Genomic DNA, 13,616 nt, shown 5'->3' on the forward strand with positions numbered 1-13,616 from the left:
CGGAACCTGGGGTATATTCTCGAGTTACGACGGGGATGGCCCTTCCACACACGTGTTTGTTCAGCGACGTCAGGACTCCTGCCTAGTTGCGAGGGACAACTCGGGATTCTCCTCGAGGCTTGGGAGGGCAATTGGGACGCCTCTCCAGCTGAGGCGGGAGACCAAGGGTCCCTTTCCACGTACCACAGGAATGCTGCAACTCCTATCAAGTTTCACGAGGAGTCAGGCATCGTCTCCTTTGGAGGCACTGATCTCCGTGTACCTCTGGAGCTTTCAAAGGATGTGAGGCCTCCGGTCGCGATGAGGTGGGGAACTAGGTCTTTCTCTGTGGTCTCCACAGGGGATTCCGACATCCTTTCGTCTTGGGAGATGCAAGACGAGCCTGCATTCAAGTCACTGCAGGGATATCCGGCCTTATTTCGAGTCAGGGCATCGCGGTGTCCATTCCACTTGAGGCCGCAAACTCAGGGTCCCTCTCACATACCTAGAGCTGAGAGAAGCCTCCTCTTGAGGTGCTTGTGGTAAGGTGGTTTCCTCTGGAGTCGAAGCCAGGGACTAACCTCTCATCTCGAGTTGATTTTTGGTCCACGGAGCTCTTTCGTGTAGCTACAGTGACCTCAGGATCCCTCTAGCCTTGAAACAGTGTTCTTGGGTTTTCTCTGGAGTGCCATCAAGGAAATCAAGGCTCCTTTCATGTGTGATGTGCAGCACGGAATTGCTCTGCACGCAGTGCAGGGGAATCTGGCCTCATCTCGCGGCGAGGGGGACGTCTCATGGATTTTCTCGAGTTGCGGCGGGAACCTGGGGTATATTCTCGAGTTACGACGGGGATGGCCCTTCCACACACGTGTTTGTTCAGCGACGTCAGGACTCCTGCCTAGTTGCGAGGGACAACTCGGGATTCTCCTCGAGGCTTTGGAGGGCAATTGGGACGCCTCTCCAGCTGAGGCGGGAGACCAAGGGTCCCTTTCCACGTACCACAGGAATGCTGCAACTCCTATCAAGTTTCACGAGGAGTCAGGCATCGTCTCCTTTGGAGGCACTGATCTCCGTGTACCTCTGGAGCTTTCAAAGGATGTGAGGCCTCCGGTCGCGATGAGGTGGGGAACTAGGTCTTTCTCTGTGGTCTCCACAGGGGATTCAGACATCCTTTCATCTTGGGAGATGCAAGACGAGCCTGCATTCAAGTCACTGCAGGGATATCCGGCCTTATTTCGCGTCAGGGCATCGCGGGGTCCATTCCACTTGAGGCCGCAAACTCAGGGTCCCTCTCACATAGCTAGAGCTGAGAGAAGCCTCCTCATGAGGTGCTTGTGGTAAGGTGGTTTCCTCTGGAGTCGAAGCCAAGGACTAACCTCTCATCTCGAGTTGATTTTTGGTCCACGGAGCTCTTTCCTGTTGCTACAGTGACATCAGGATCCCTCTAGCCTTGAAACATTGTTCTTGGGGTTTCTCTGAAGTGCCATCAAGGAAATCAAGGCTCTTTTCTTGTGTAATGTGCAACACGGAATTGCTCTGCACGCAGTGCAGGGGAATCGGGCCTCCTCTCATGGCGAGGGGGAAGTCTCATGATTTTTCTCGAGTTGCGGCGGGAACCTGGGGTATATTCTCGAATTACGATGGGGATGGCCCTTCCACACACGTGTTTGTTCAGCGACGGCAGGATTCCTGCCTAGTTGCGAGGGACAACTCGGGATTCTCCTCGAGGCTTGGCAGGGCAATTGGGACGCCTCTCCAGCTGAGGCGGGAGACCAAGGGTCCCTTGCCACGTGCCACAGGAATCCTGGGAATCCTATCAAGTTTCACGAGGAGTCAGGCATCGTCTCCGTTGGAGGCACTGACCTCCGCGTTCCTCTGGAGTTTTCAAAGGATGTGAGGCCTCCGGTCGCGATGAGGTGGGGAACTAGGTCTTTCTCTGTGGTCTCCAAAGGGGATTCAGACATCCTTTCATCTTGGGAGATGCAAGACGAGCCTGCATTCAAGTCACTGCAGGGATATGCGGCATTATTTCACGTCAGGGCATCGCAGTGTCCATTCCACATGAGGCCGCAAACTCGGTCCCTGTCACATAGCTAGAGCTGAGAGAAGCCTCCTCTTGAGGTGCTTGTGCTAAGGTGGTTTCCTCTGGAGTCGAAGCCAGGGACTAACCTGTCATCTCGAGTTGATTTTTGGTCCACGGAACTCTTTCGTGTAGCTGCAGTGACCTCAGGATCCCTCTAGCCTTGAAACAGTGTTCTTGGGGTTTCTCTGGAGTGCCATCAAGGAAATCAAGGCTCCTTTCATGTGTGATGTGCAACACGGAATTGCTCTGCACGCACTGCAGGGGAATCTGGCCTCATCTCGCGGCGAGGGGGACGTCTCATGGTTTTTCTCGAGTTGCGGCAGGAACCTGGGGCATATTCTCGAGTTACGACGGGGATGGGCCTTCCACCCACGTGTTTGTTCAGCAACGTCAGTACTCCTGCCTAGTTGCGAGGGACAACTCGGGATTCTCCTCGAGGCTTGGCAGGGCAACTGGGACGCCTCTCCAGCTGAGGCGGGAGACCAAGTGTCCCTTTCCACATGTCACAGGAATCCTGGGAATCCTATCAAGTTTCACGAGGAGTCAGGCATCGTCTCCTTTAGAGGCACTGATCTCCGCGTACCTCTGGAGTTTTCAAAGGATGTGAGGCCTCCGGTCGGGATGAGGTGGGGAACTAGGTCTTTCTCTGTGCTTTCCACAGGGGATTCAGACATCCTTTCGTCTTGGGAGATGCAAGATGAGCCTGCATTGAAGTCACTGCAGGGATATCCGGCCTTATTTCAAGTCAGGGCATCGCGGTGTCCATTCCACTTGAGGCCGCAAACTCAGGGTCCCTCTCACATACCTAGAGCTGAGAGAAGCCTTCTCTTGAGGTGCTTGTGGTAAGGTGGTATTCCTCTGGAGTCGAATCCAGGGACTAACCTCCCTTCTCGAGTTGATTTTTGGTCCACAGAGTTCTTTCGTGTTGCTACAGTGACCTCAAGATCCCTCGAGCCTCGAAACAGTGTTCTTGGGGTTTCTCTGGAGTGCCATCAAGGAAATCAAGGCACCTTTCATGTGTGATGTGCAAGACGGAATTGTTCTGCACGCAGTACAGGGGAATCGGGCCTCATCTCGCATCGAGGGGGAAGTCTCATGGTTTTTCTCGAGTTGCGGCGGGAACCTGGGATATATCCTCGAGTTACCACGGGGATGGCCCTTCCACCCACGTGTTTGTTCAGCCACGTCAGGACTCCTGCCTAGTTGCGAGGGACAACTTGGGATTCTCCTCGAGGCATGGCAGGGCAATTGGAACGCCCCTCCAGCTGAGACGGGAGACCAAGGGTCCCTTTCCACGTGCCACAAGAATCCTGGGACTCCTATCAAGTTTCACGAGGAGTCAGGCATCGTCTCCTTTGGCGGCACTGATCTCCGCGTACCTCTGGAGCTTTCAAAGGATGTGAGGCCTCCGGTCACGATGAGGTGGGGAACTAGGTCTTTCTCTGTGGTCTCCACAGGGGATTCAGACATCCTTTCGTCTTGGGAGATGCAAGACGAGCCTGTATTCAAGTCACTGCAGGGATATCCGGCCTTATTTCGAGTCAGGGCATCGCGGTGTCCATTCCACTTGAGGCCGCAAACTCAGGGTCCCTCTCACATACCTAGAGCTGAGAGAAGCCTCCTCTTGAGGTGCTTGTGGTAATGTGGTATTCCTCTGGAGTCGAAGCCAGGGACTAAACTCTCATCTCGAGTTGATTTTTGGTCCACGGAGCTCTTTCGTGTTGCTATAGTGACCTCAGGATCCCTCTAGCCTTGAAACATTGTTCTTGGGGTTTCTCTGAAGTGCCATCAAGGAAATCAAGGCTCTTTTCATGTGTGATGTGCAACACGGAATTGCTCTGCACGCAGTGCAGGGGAATCGGGCCTCATCTCATGGCGAGGGGGAAGTATCATGATTTTTCCCGAGTTGCGGCGGTAACCTGGGGTATATTCTCGAATTACGACGGGGATAGCCCTTCCACACACGTGTTTGTTCAGCGACGGCAGGATTCCTGCCTAGTTGCGAGGGACAACTCGGGATTCTCCTCGAGGCTTGGCAGGGCAATTGGGACGCCTCTCCAGCTGAGGCGGGAGACCAAGGGTCCCTTTCCACGTGCCACAGGAATCCTGGGAATCCTATCAAGTTTCACGAGGAGTCAGGCATCGTCTCCTTTAGAGGCACTGATCTCCGCGTACCTCTGGAGTTTTCAAAGGATGTGAGTCCTCCGGTCGGGATGAGGTGGGAAACTAGGTCTTTCTCTGTGGTCTCCACAATGGATTCTGACATCGTTTCATCTTGTGAGATGCAAGATGAGCCTGCATTCAAGTCACTGTAGGGATATCCGGCCTTATTTCGCGTCAGGGCATCGCAGTGTCCATTCCACTTGAGGCCACAAAATCAGGGTCCCTCTCACATACCTAGAGCTGAGAGAAGCCTCCGCTTGAGGTGCTTGTGGTAAGGTGTTATTCCTCTGGAGTCGAAGCCAGGGACTAACCTCTCATCTCGAGTTGATTTTTGGTCCTCGGAGCTCTTTCGTGTTGCTACAGTGACCACAGGATCCCTCTAGCCTTGAAACAGTGTTCTTGGGGTTTCTCTGGAGTGCCATCAAGGAAATCAAGGCTCCTTTCATGTGTGATGTGCAACACGGAATTGCTCTGCACGCACTGCAGGGGAATCTGGCCTCATCTCGCGGCGAGGGGGACGTCTCATGGTTTTTCTCGAGTTGCGGCAGGAACCTCGGGCATATTCTCGAGTTACGACGGGGATGGGCCTTCCACCCACGTGTTTGTTCAGCAACGTCAGTACTCCTGCCTAGTTGCGAGGGACAACTCGGGATTCTCCTCGAGGCTTGGCAGGGCAACTGGGACGCCTCTCCAGCTGAGGCGGGAGACCAAGGGTCCCTTTCCACATGTCACAGGAATCCTGAGAATCCTATCAAGTTTCACGAGGAGTCAGGCATCGTCTCCTTTAGAGGCACTGATCTCCGCGTACCTCTGGAGTTTTCAAAGGATGTGAGGCCTCCGGTCGGGATGAGGTGGGGAACTAGGTCTTTCTCTGTGGTCTCCACAGGGGATTCAGACATCCTTTCATCTTTGGAGATGCAAGACGAGCCTGCATTCAAGTCACTGCAGGGATATCCGGCCTTATTTCGCGTCAGGGCATCACAGTGTCCATTCCACTTGAGGCCGCAAACTCAGGGTCCCTCTCACATACCTAGAGCTGAGAGAAGCCTCCTCTTGAGGTGCTTGTGGTAAGGTGGTATTCCTCTGGAGTCGAAGCCAGGGACTAACCTCTCATCTCGAGTTGATTTTTGGTCCACGGAGCTCTTTCGTGTAGCTACAGTGACCTCAGGATCCCTCTAGCCTTGAAACAGTGTTCTTGGGTTTTCTCTGGAGTGCCATCAAGGAAATCAAGGCTCCTTTCATGTGTGATGTGCAGCACGGAATTGCTCTGCACGCAGTGCAGGGGAATCTGGCCTCATCTCGCGGCGAGGGGGACGTCTCATGGATTGTCTCGAGTTGCGGCCGGAACCTGGGGTATATTCTCGAGTTACGACGGGGATGGCCCTTCCACACACGTGTTTGTTCAGCGACGTCAGGACTCCTGCCTAGTTGCGAGGGACAACTCGGGATTCTCCTCGAGGCTTGGGAGGGCAATTGGGACGCCTCTCCAGCTGAGGCGGGAGACCAAGGGTCCCTTTCCACGTACCACAGGAATGCTGCAACTCCTATCAAGTTTCACGAGGAGTCAGGCATCGTCTCCTTTGGAGGCACTGATCTCCGTGTACCTCTGGAGCTTTCAAAGGATGTGAGGCCTCCGGTCGCGATGAGGTGGGGAACTAGGTCTTTCTCTGTGGTCTCCACAGGGGATTCCGACATCCTTTCGTCTTGGGAGATGCAAGACGAGCCTGCATTCAAGTCACTGCAGGGATATCCGGCCTTATTTCGAGTCAGGGCATCGCGGTGTCCATTCCACTTGAGGCCGCAAACTCAGGGTCCCTCTCACATACCTAGAGCTGAGAGAAGCCTCCTCTTGAGGTGCTTGTGGTAAGGTGGTTTCCTCTGGAGTCGAAGCCAGGGACTAACCTCTCATCTCGAGTTGATTTTTGGTCCACGGAGCTCTTTCGTGTAGCTACAGTGACCTCAGGATCCCTCTAGCCTTGAAACAGTGTTCTTGGGTTTTCTCTGGAGTGCCATCAAGGAAATCAAGGCTCCTTTCATGTGTGATGTGCAGCACGGAATTGCTCTGCACGCAGTGCAGGGGAATCTGGCCTCATCTCGCGGCGAGGGGGACGTCTCATGGATTTTCTCGAGTTGCGGCTGGAACCTGGGGTATATTCTCGAGTTACGACGGGGATGGCCCTTCCACACACGTGTTTGTTCAGCGACGTCAGGACTCCTGCCTAGTTGCGAGGGACATCTCGGGATTCTCCTCGAGGCTTTGGAGGGCAATTGGGACGCCTCTCCAGCTGAGGCGGGAGACCAAGGGTCCCTTTCCACGTACCACAGGAATGCTGCAACTCCTATCAAGTTTCACGAGGAGTCAGGCATCGTCTCCTTTGGAGGCACTGATCTCCGTGTACCTCTGGAGCTTTCAAAGGATGTGAGGCCTCCGGTCGCGATGAGGTGGGGAACTAGGTCTTTCTCTGTGGTCTCCACAGGGGATTCAGACATCCTTTCATCTTGGGAGATGCAAGACGAGCCTGCATTCAAGTCACTGCAGGGATATCCGGCCTTATTTCGCGTCAGGGCATCGCGGGGTCCATTCCACTTGAGGCCGCAAACTCAGGGTCCCTCTCACATAGCTAGAGCTGAGAGAAGCCTCCTCTTGAGGTGCTTGTGGTAAGGTGGTTTCCTCTGGAGTCGAAGCCAAGGACTAACCTCTCATCTCGAGTTGATTTTTGGTCCACAGAGCTCTTTCCTGTTGCTACAGTGACATCAGGATCCCTCTAGCCTTGAAACATTGTTCTTGGGGTTTCTCTGAAGTGCCATCAAGGAAATCAAGGCTCTTTTCTTGTGTAATGTGCAACACGGAATTGCTCTGCACGCAGTGCAGGGGAATCGGGCCTCCTCTCATGGCGAGGGGGAAGTCTCATGATTTTTCTCGAGTTGTGGCGGGAACCTGGGGTATATTCTCGAATTACGATGGGGATGGCCCTTCCACACACGTGTTTGTTCAGCGACGGCAGGATTCCTGCCTAGTTGCGAGGGACAACTCGGGATTCTCCTCGAGGCTTGGCAGGGCAATTGGGACGCCTCTCCAGCTGAGGCGGGAGACCAAGGGTCCCTTGCCACGTGCCACAGGAATCCTGGGAATCCTATCAAGTTTCACGAGGAGTCAGGCATCGTCTCCGTTGGAGGCACTGACCTCCGCGTTCCTCTGGAGTTTTCAAAGGATGTGAGGCCTCCGGTCGCGATGAGGTGGGGAACTAGGTCTTTCTCTGTGGTCTCCAAAGGGGATTCAGACATCCTTTCATCTTGGGAGATGCAAGACGAGCCTGCATTCAAGTCACTGCAGGGATATGCGGCATTATTTCACGTCAGGGCATCGCAGTGTCCATTCCACATGAGGCCGCAAACTCGGTCCCTGTCACATAGCTAGAGCTGAGAGAAGCCTCCTCTTGAGGTGCTTGTGCTAAGGTGGTTTCCTCTGGAGTCGAAGCCAGGGACTAACCTGTCATCTCGAGTTGATTTTTGGTCCACGGAACTCTTTCGTGTAGCTGCAGTGACCTCAGAATCCCTCTAGCCTTGAAACAGTGTTCTTGGGATTTCTCTGGAGTGCCATCAAGGAAATCAAGGCTCCTTTCATGTGTGATGTGCAACACGGAATTGCTCTGCACGCACTGCAGGGGAATCTGGCCTCATCTCGCGGCGAGGGGGACGTCTCATGGTTTTTCTCGAGTTGCGGCAGGAACCTGGGGCATATTCTCGAGTTACGACGGGGATGGGCCTTCCACCCACGTGTTTGTTCAGCAACGTCAGTACTCCTGCCTAGTTGCGAGGGACAACTCGGGATTCTCCTCGAGGCTTGGCAGGGCAACTGGGACGCCTCTCAAGCTGAGGCGGGAGACCAAGGGTCCCTTTCCACGTGCCACAGGAATCCTGGGAATCCTATCAAGTTTCACGAGGAGTCAGGCATCGTCTCCTTTAGAGGCACTGATCTCCGCGTACCTCTGGAGTTTTCAAAGGATGTGAGGCCTCCGGTCGGGATGAGGTGGGGAACTAGGTCTTTCTCTGTGGTCTCCACAGGGGATTCAGACATCCTTTCATCTTTGGAGATGCAAGACGAGCCTGCATTCAAGTCACTGCAGGGATATCCGGCCTTATTTCGCGTCAGGGCATCACAGTGTCCATTCCACTTGAGGCCGCAAACTCAGGGTCCCTCTCACATACCTAGAGCTGAGAGAAGCCTCCTCTTGAGGTGCTTGTGGTAAGGTGGTATTCCTCTGGAGTCGAAGCCAGGGACTAACCTCTCATCTCGAGTTGATTTTTGGTCCACGGAGCTCTTTCGTGTTTCTACAGTGACCTCAGGATCCCTCTAGCCTTGAAACAGTGTTCTTGGGGTTTCTCTGGAGTGCCATCAAGGAAATCAAGGCTCCTTTCATGTGTGATGTGCCACACGGAATTCCTCTGCACACAGTGCAGGGAAATCGGGACTCATCTTGCGGCGAGGGGGTAGTCTCATGGTTTTTCTCGAGCTGCGGCGGGAACCTGGGGTATATTTCCGAGTTACGACGGGGATGACCCTTCCACACACGTGTGTGTTTAGCGACGTCAGGACTCCTGCATAGTTGCCAGGGACAACTCAGGATTCTCCTCGAAGCTTGGCAGGGCAATTGGGACGCCTCTCCAGCTGAGGCGGGAGATCAAGGGACACTTTCCAAGTGCCACAGGAATCCTGGGATTCCTATCAAGTTTCACGAGGAGTCAGGCATCGTCTCCTTTCGAGGCACTGATCTCCGCGTACCTCTGGAGTTTTCAAAGGATGTGAGGCTATAGGTCGCGATGAGGTGGGGAACTAAGTCTTTCTCTGTGCTTTCCACAGGGGATTCAGACATCCTTTCGTCTTGGGAGATGCAAGATGAGCCTGCATTGAAGTCACTGCAGGGATATCCGGCCTTATTTCAAGTCAGGGCATCGCGGTGTCCATTCCACTTGAGGCCGCAAACTCAGGGTCCCTCTCACATACCTAGAGCTGAGAGAAGCCTCCTCTTGAGGTGCTTGTGGTAAGGTGGTATTCCTCTGGCGTCGAATCCAGGGACTAACCTCCCTTCTCGAGTTGATTTTTGGTCCACAGAGTTCTTTCGTGTTGCTACAGTGACCTCAAGATCCCTCGAGCCTCGAAACAGTGTTCTTGGGGTTTCTCTGGAGTGCCATCAAGGAAATCAAGGCACCTTTCATGTGTGATGTGCAAGACGGAATTGTTCTGCACGCAGTACAGGGGAATCAGGCCTCATCTCTCATCGAGGGGGAAGTCTCATGGTTTTTCTCGAGTTGCGGCGGGAACCTGTGATATATCCTCGAGTTACCACGTGGATGGCCCTTCCACCCACGTGTTTGTTCAGCCACGTCAGGACTCCTGCCTAGTTGCGAGGGACAACTTGGGATTCTCCTCGAGGCATGGCAGGGCAATTGGAACGCCCCTCCAGCTGAGACGGGAGATCAAGGGTCCCTTTCCACGTGCCACAAGAATCCTGGGACTCCTATCAAGTTTCACGAGGAGTCAGGCATCGTCTCCTTTGGCGGCACTGATCTCCGCGTACCTCTGGAGCTTTCAAAGGATGTGAGGCCTCCGGTCACGATGAGGTGGGGAACTAGGTCTTTCTCTGTGGTCTCCACAGGGGATTCAGACATCCTTTCGTCTTGGGAGATGCAAGACGAGCCTGTATTCAAGTCACTGCAGGGATATCCGGCCTTATTTCGAGTCAGGGCATCGCGGTGTCCATTCCACTTGAGGCCGCAAACTCAGGGTCCCTCTCACATACCTAGAGCTGAGAGAAGCCTCCTCTTGAGGTGCTTGTGGTAATGTGGTATTCCTCTGGAGTCGAAGCCAGGGACTAAACTCTCATCTCGAGTTGATTTTTGGTCCACGGAGCTCTTTCGTGTTGCTCTAGTGACCTCAGGATCCCTCTAGCCTTGAAACATTGTTCTTGGGGTTTCTCTGAAGTGCCATCAAGGAAATCAAGGCTCTTTTCATGTGTGATGTGCAACACGGAATTGCTCTGCACGCAGTGCAGGGGAATCGGGCCTCATCTCATGGCGAGGGGGAAGTATCATGATTTTTCCCGAGTTGCGGCGGTAACCTGGGGTATATTCTCGAATTACGACGGGGATAGCCCTTCCACACACGTGTTTGTTCAGCGACGGCAGGATTCCTGCCTAGTTGCGAGGGACAACTCGGGATTCTCCTCGAGGCTTGGCAGGGCAATTGGGACGCCTCTCCAGCTGAGGCGGGAGACCAAGGGTCCCTTTCCACGTGCCACAGGAATCCTGGGAATCCTATCAAGTTTCACGAGGAGTCAGGCATCGTCTCCTTTAGAGGCACTGATCTCCGCGTACCTCTGGAGTTTTCAAAGGATGTGAGTCCTCCGGTCGGGATGAGGTGGGAAACTAGGTCTTTCTCTGTGGTCTCCACAGGGGATTCTGACATCGTTTCATCTTGTGAGATGCAAGATGAGCCTGCATTCAAGTCACTGTAGGGATATCCGGCCTTATTTCGCGTCAGGGCATCGCAGTGTCCATTCCACTTGAGGCCACAAAATCTGGGTCCCTCTCACATACCTAGAGCTGAGAGAAGCCTCCGCTTGAGGTGCTTGTGGTAAGGTGTTATTCCTCTGGAGTCGAGCCAGGGACTAACCTCTCATCTCGAGTTGATTTTTGGTCCACGGAGCTCTTTCGTGTTGCTACAGTGACCACAGGATCCCTCTAGCCTTGAAACAGTGTTCTTGGGGTTTCTCTGGAGTGCCATCAAGGAAATCAAGGCTCCTTTCATGTGTGATGTGCAACACGGAATTGCTCTGCACGCATTGCAGCGGAATCGGCCCTGATATCGCGGCGAGGGGGAAGTCTCATGGTTTTTCTCGAGTTGCGGCCGGAACCTGGGGTATATTCTCGAGTTACGACGGGGATGGCCCTTCCACACACGTGTTTGTTCAGCGACGGCAGGACTCCTGCCTAGTTGCGAGGGACAACTCGGGATTCTCCTCGAGGCTTGGCAGGGCAATTGGGACGACTCTCCAGCTGAGGCTTGAGACCAAGGGTCCCTTTCCACTTGCCACAGGAATCCTGGGACTCCTATCAAGTTTCACGAGGAGTCAGGCATCGTCTCCTTTGGAGGCACTGATCTCCGTGTACCTCTGGAATTTTCAAACGATGTGAGGCCTCCGGTCGCGATGAGGTGGGGAACTAGGTCTTTCTCTGTGGTCTCCACAGGGGATTCAGACATCCTTTCATCTTGGGAGATGCAAGACGAGCCTGCATTCAAGTCACTGCAGTGATATCCGGCCTTATTTCGCGTCAGGGCATCACAGTGTCCATTCCACTTGAGGCCGCAAACTCAGGGTCCCTCTCACATACCTAGAGCTGAGAGAAGCCTCCTCTTGAGGTGCTTGTGGTAAGGTGGTATTCCTCTGGAGTCGAAGCCAGGGACTAACCTCTCATCTCGAGTTGATTTTTGGTCCACGGAGCTCTTTCGTGTTTCTACAGTGACCTCAGGATCCCTCTAGCCTTGAAACAGTGTTCTTGGGGTTTCTCTGGAGTGCCATCAAGGAAATCAAGGCTCCTTTCATGTGTGATGTGCAACACGGAATTGCACTGCACGCATTGCAGCGGAATCGGCCCTGATATCGCGACGAGGGGGAAGTCTCATGGTTTTTCTCGAGTTGCGGCGGGAACCTGGGGTATATTCTCGAGTTACGACGGGGATGGCCCTTCCACACACGTGTTTGTTCAGCGACGGCAGGACTCCTGCCTAGTTGCGAGGGACAACTCGGGATTCTCCTCGAGGCTTGGCAGGGCAATTGGGACGCCTCTCCAGCTGAGGCTTGAGACCAAGGGTCCCTTTCCACTTGCCACAGGAATCCTGGGACTCCTATCAAGTTTCACGAGGAGTCAGGCATCGTCTCCTTTGGAGGCACTGATCTCCGCGTACCTCTGGAGTTTTCAAAGGATGTGAGGCTATAGGTCGCGATGAGGTGGGGAACTAAGTCTTTCTCTGTGCTTTCCACAGGGGATTCAGACATCCTTTCGTCTTGGGAGATGCAAGATGAGCCTGCATTGAAGTCACTGCAGGGATATCCGGCCTTATTTCAAGTCAGGGCATCGCGGTGTCCATTCCACTTGAGGCCGCAAACTCAGGGTCCCTCTCACATACCTAGAGCTGAGAGAAGCCTCCTCTTGAGGTGCTTGTGGTAAGGTGGTATTCCTCTGGCGTCGAATCCAGGGACTAACCTCCCTTCTCGAGTTGATTTTTGGTCCACGGAGCTCTTTCGTGTTTCTTCAGTGACCTCAGGATCCCTCTAGCCTTGAAACAGTGTTCTTGGGGTTTCTCTGCAGTGCCATCAAGGAAATCAAGGCTCTTTTCATGTGTGATGTGCAACACGGAATTGCTCTGCACGCAGTGCAGGGGAATCGGGCCTCATCTCGCTGTGAGGGGGAAGTCTCATTGTTTTTCTCGAGTTGCGGCGGGAACTTGGGGTATATTCTCGAGTTACGACGGGTATGGCCCTTCCACACACGTGTTTGTTCAGCGACGTCAGGACTCCTGCCTAGTTGTGAGGGACAACTCGGGATTCTCCTCGAGGCTTGGCAGGGCAATTGGGACGCCTCTCCAGCTGAGGCGGGAGACCAAGGGTCCCTTTCCACGTGCCCCAGGAATCCTGGGACTCCTATCAAGTTTCACGAGGAGTCAGGCATCGTCCCTTTTGGAGGCACTATTCTCCGCGTACCTCTGGAGTTTTCAAAGGATTTGAGGCCTCCGGTCGCGAAGAGGTGGGGAACTAGGTCTTTCTCTGTGGTCTCCACAGGGGATGCAGACATCCTTTCATCTTGGGAGATGCAAGACGAGCTGGCATTCAAGTCACTGCAGGGATATCCGGCCTTATTTCGAGTCAGGGCATCGCGGTGTCCATTCCACTTGAGGCCGCAAACCCAGGGTCCCTCTCACATACCTCGAGCTGAGAGAAGCCTCCTCTTGAGGTGCTTGTGGTAAGGTGGTTTTCCTCTGGAGTCGAAGCCAGGGACTAAACTCTTATCTCGAGTTAATTTTTGGTCCACGGAGCTCTTTCGTGTTGCTACAGTGACCTCAGGATCCCTCTAGCCTTGAAACAGTGTTCTTGGGGTTTCTCTGGAGTGCCATCAAGGAAATCAAGGCTCCTTTCATGTGTGATGTGCAACACGGAATTGCTCTGCACGCAGTGCAGTAGATTCGGGCCTCATCTCGCGGCAAGGGGGAAGTCTCATGGTTTTTCTCCAGTTGCGGCAGGAACCTGGGGTATATTCTCGAGTTACGACGGGGAAAGCCCTTCCACACACGTGTTTGTTCAGCGAAGTCAGGACTCCTGCCTGGTTGCGAGGG

This window comes from Cervus elaphus, chromosome 18, assembly GCF_910594005.1.
Source record: "Cervus elaphus chromosome 18, mCerEla1.1, whole genome shotgun sequence".
Taxonomy (NCBI): domain Eukaryota; kingdom Metazoa; phylum Chordata; class Mammalia; order Artiodactyla; family Cervidae; genus Cervus; species Cervus elaphus.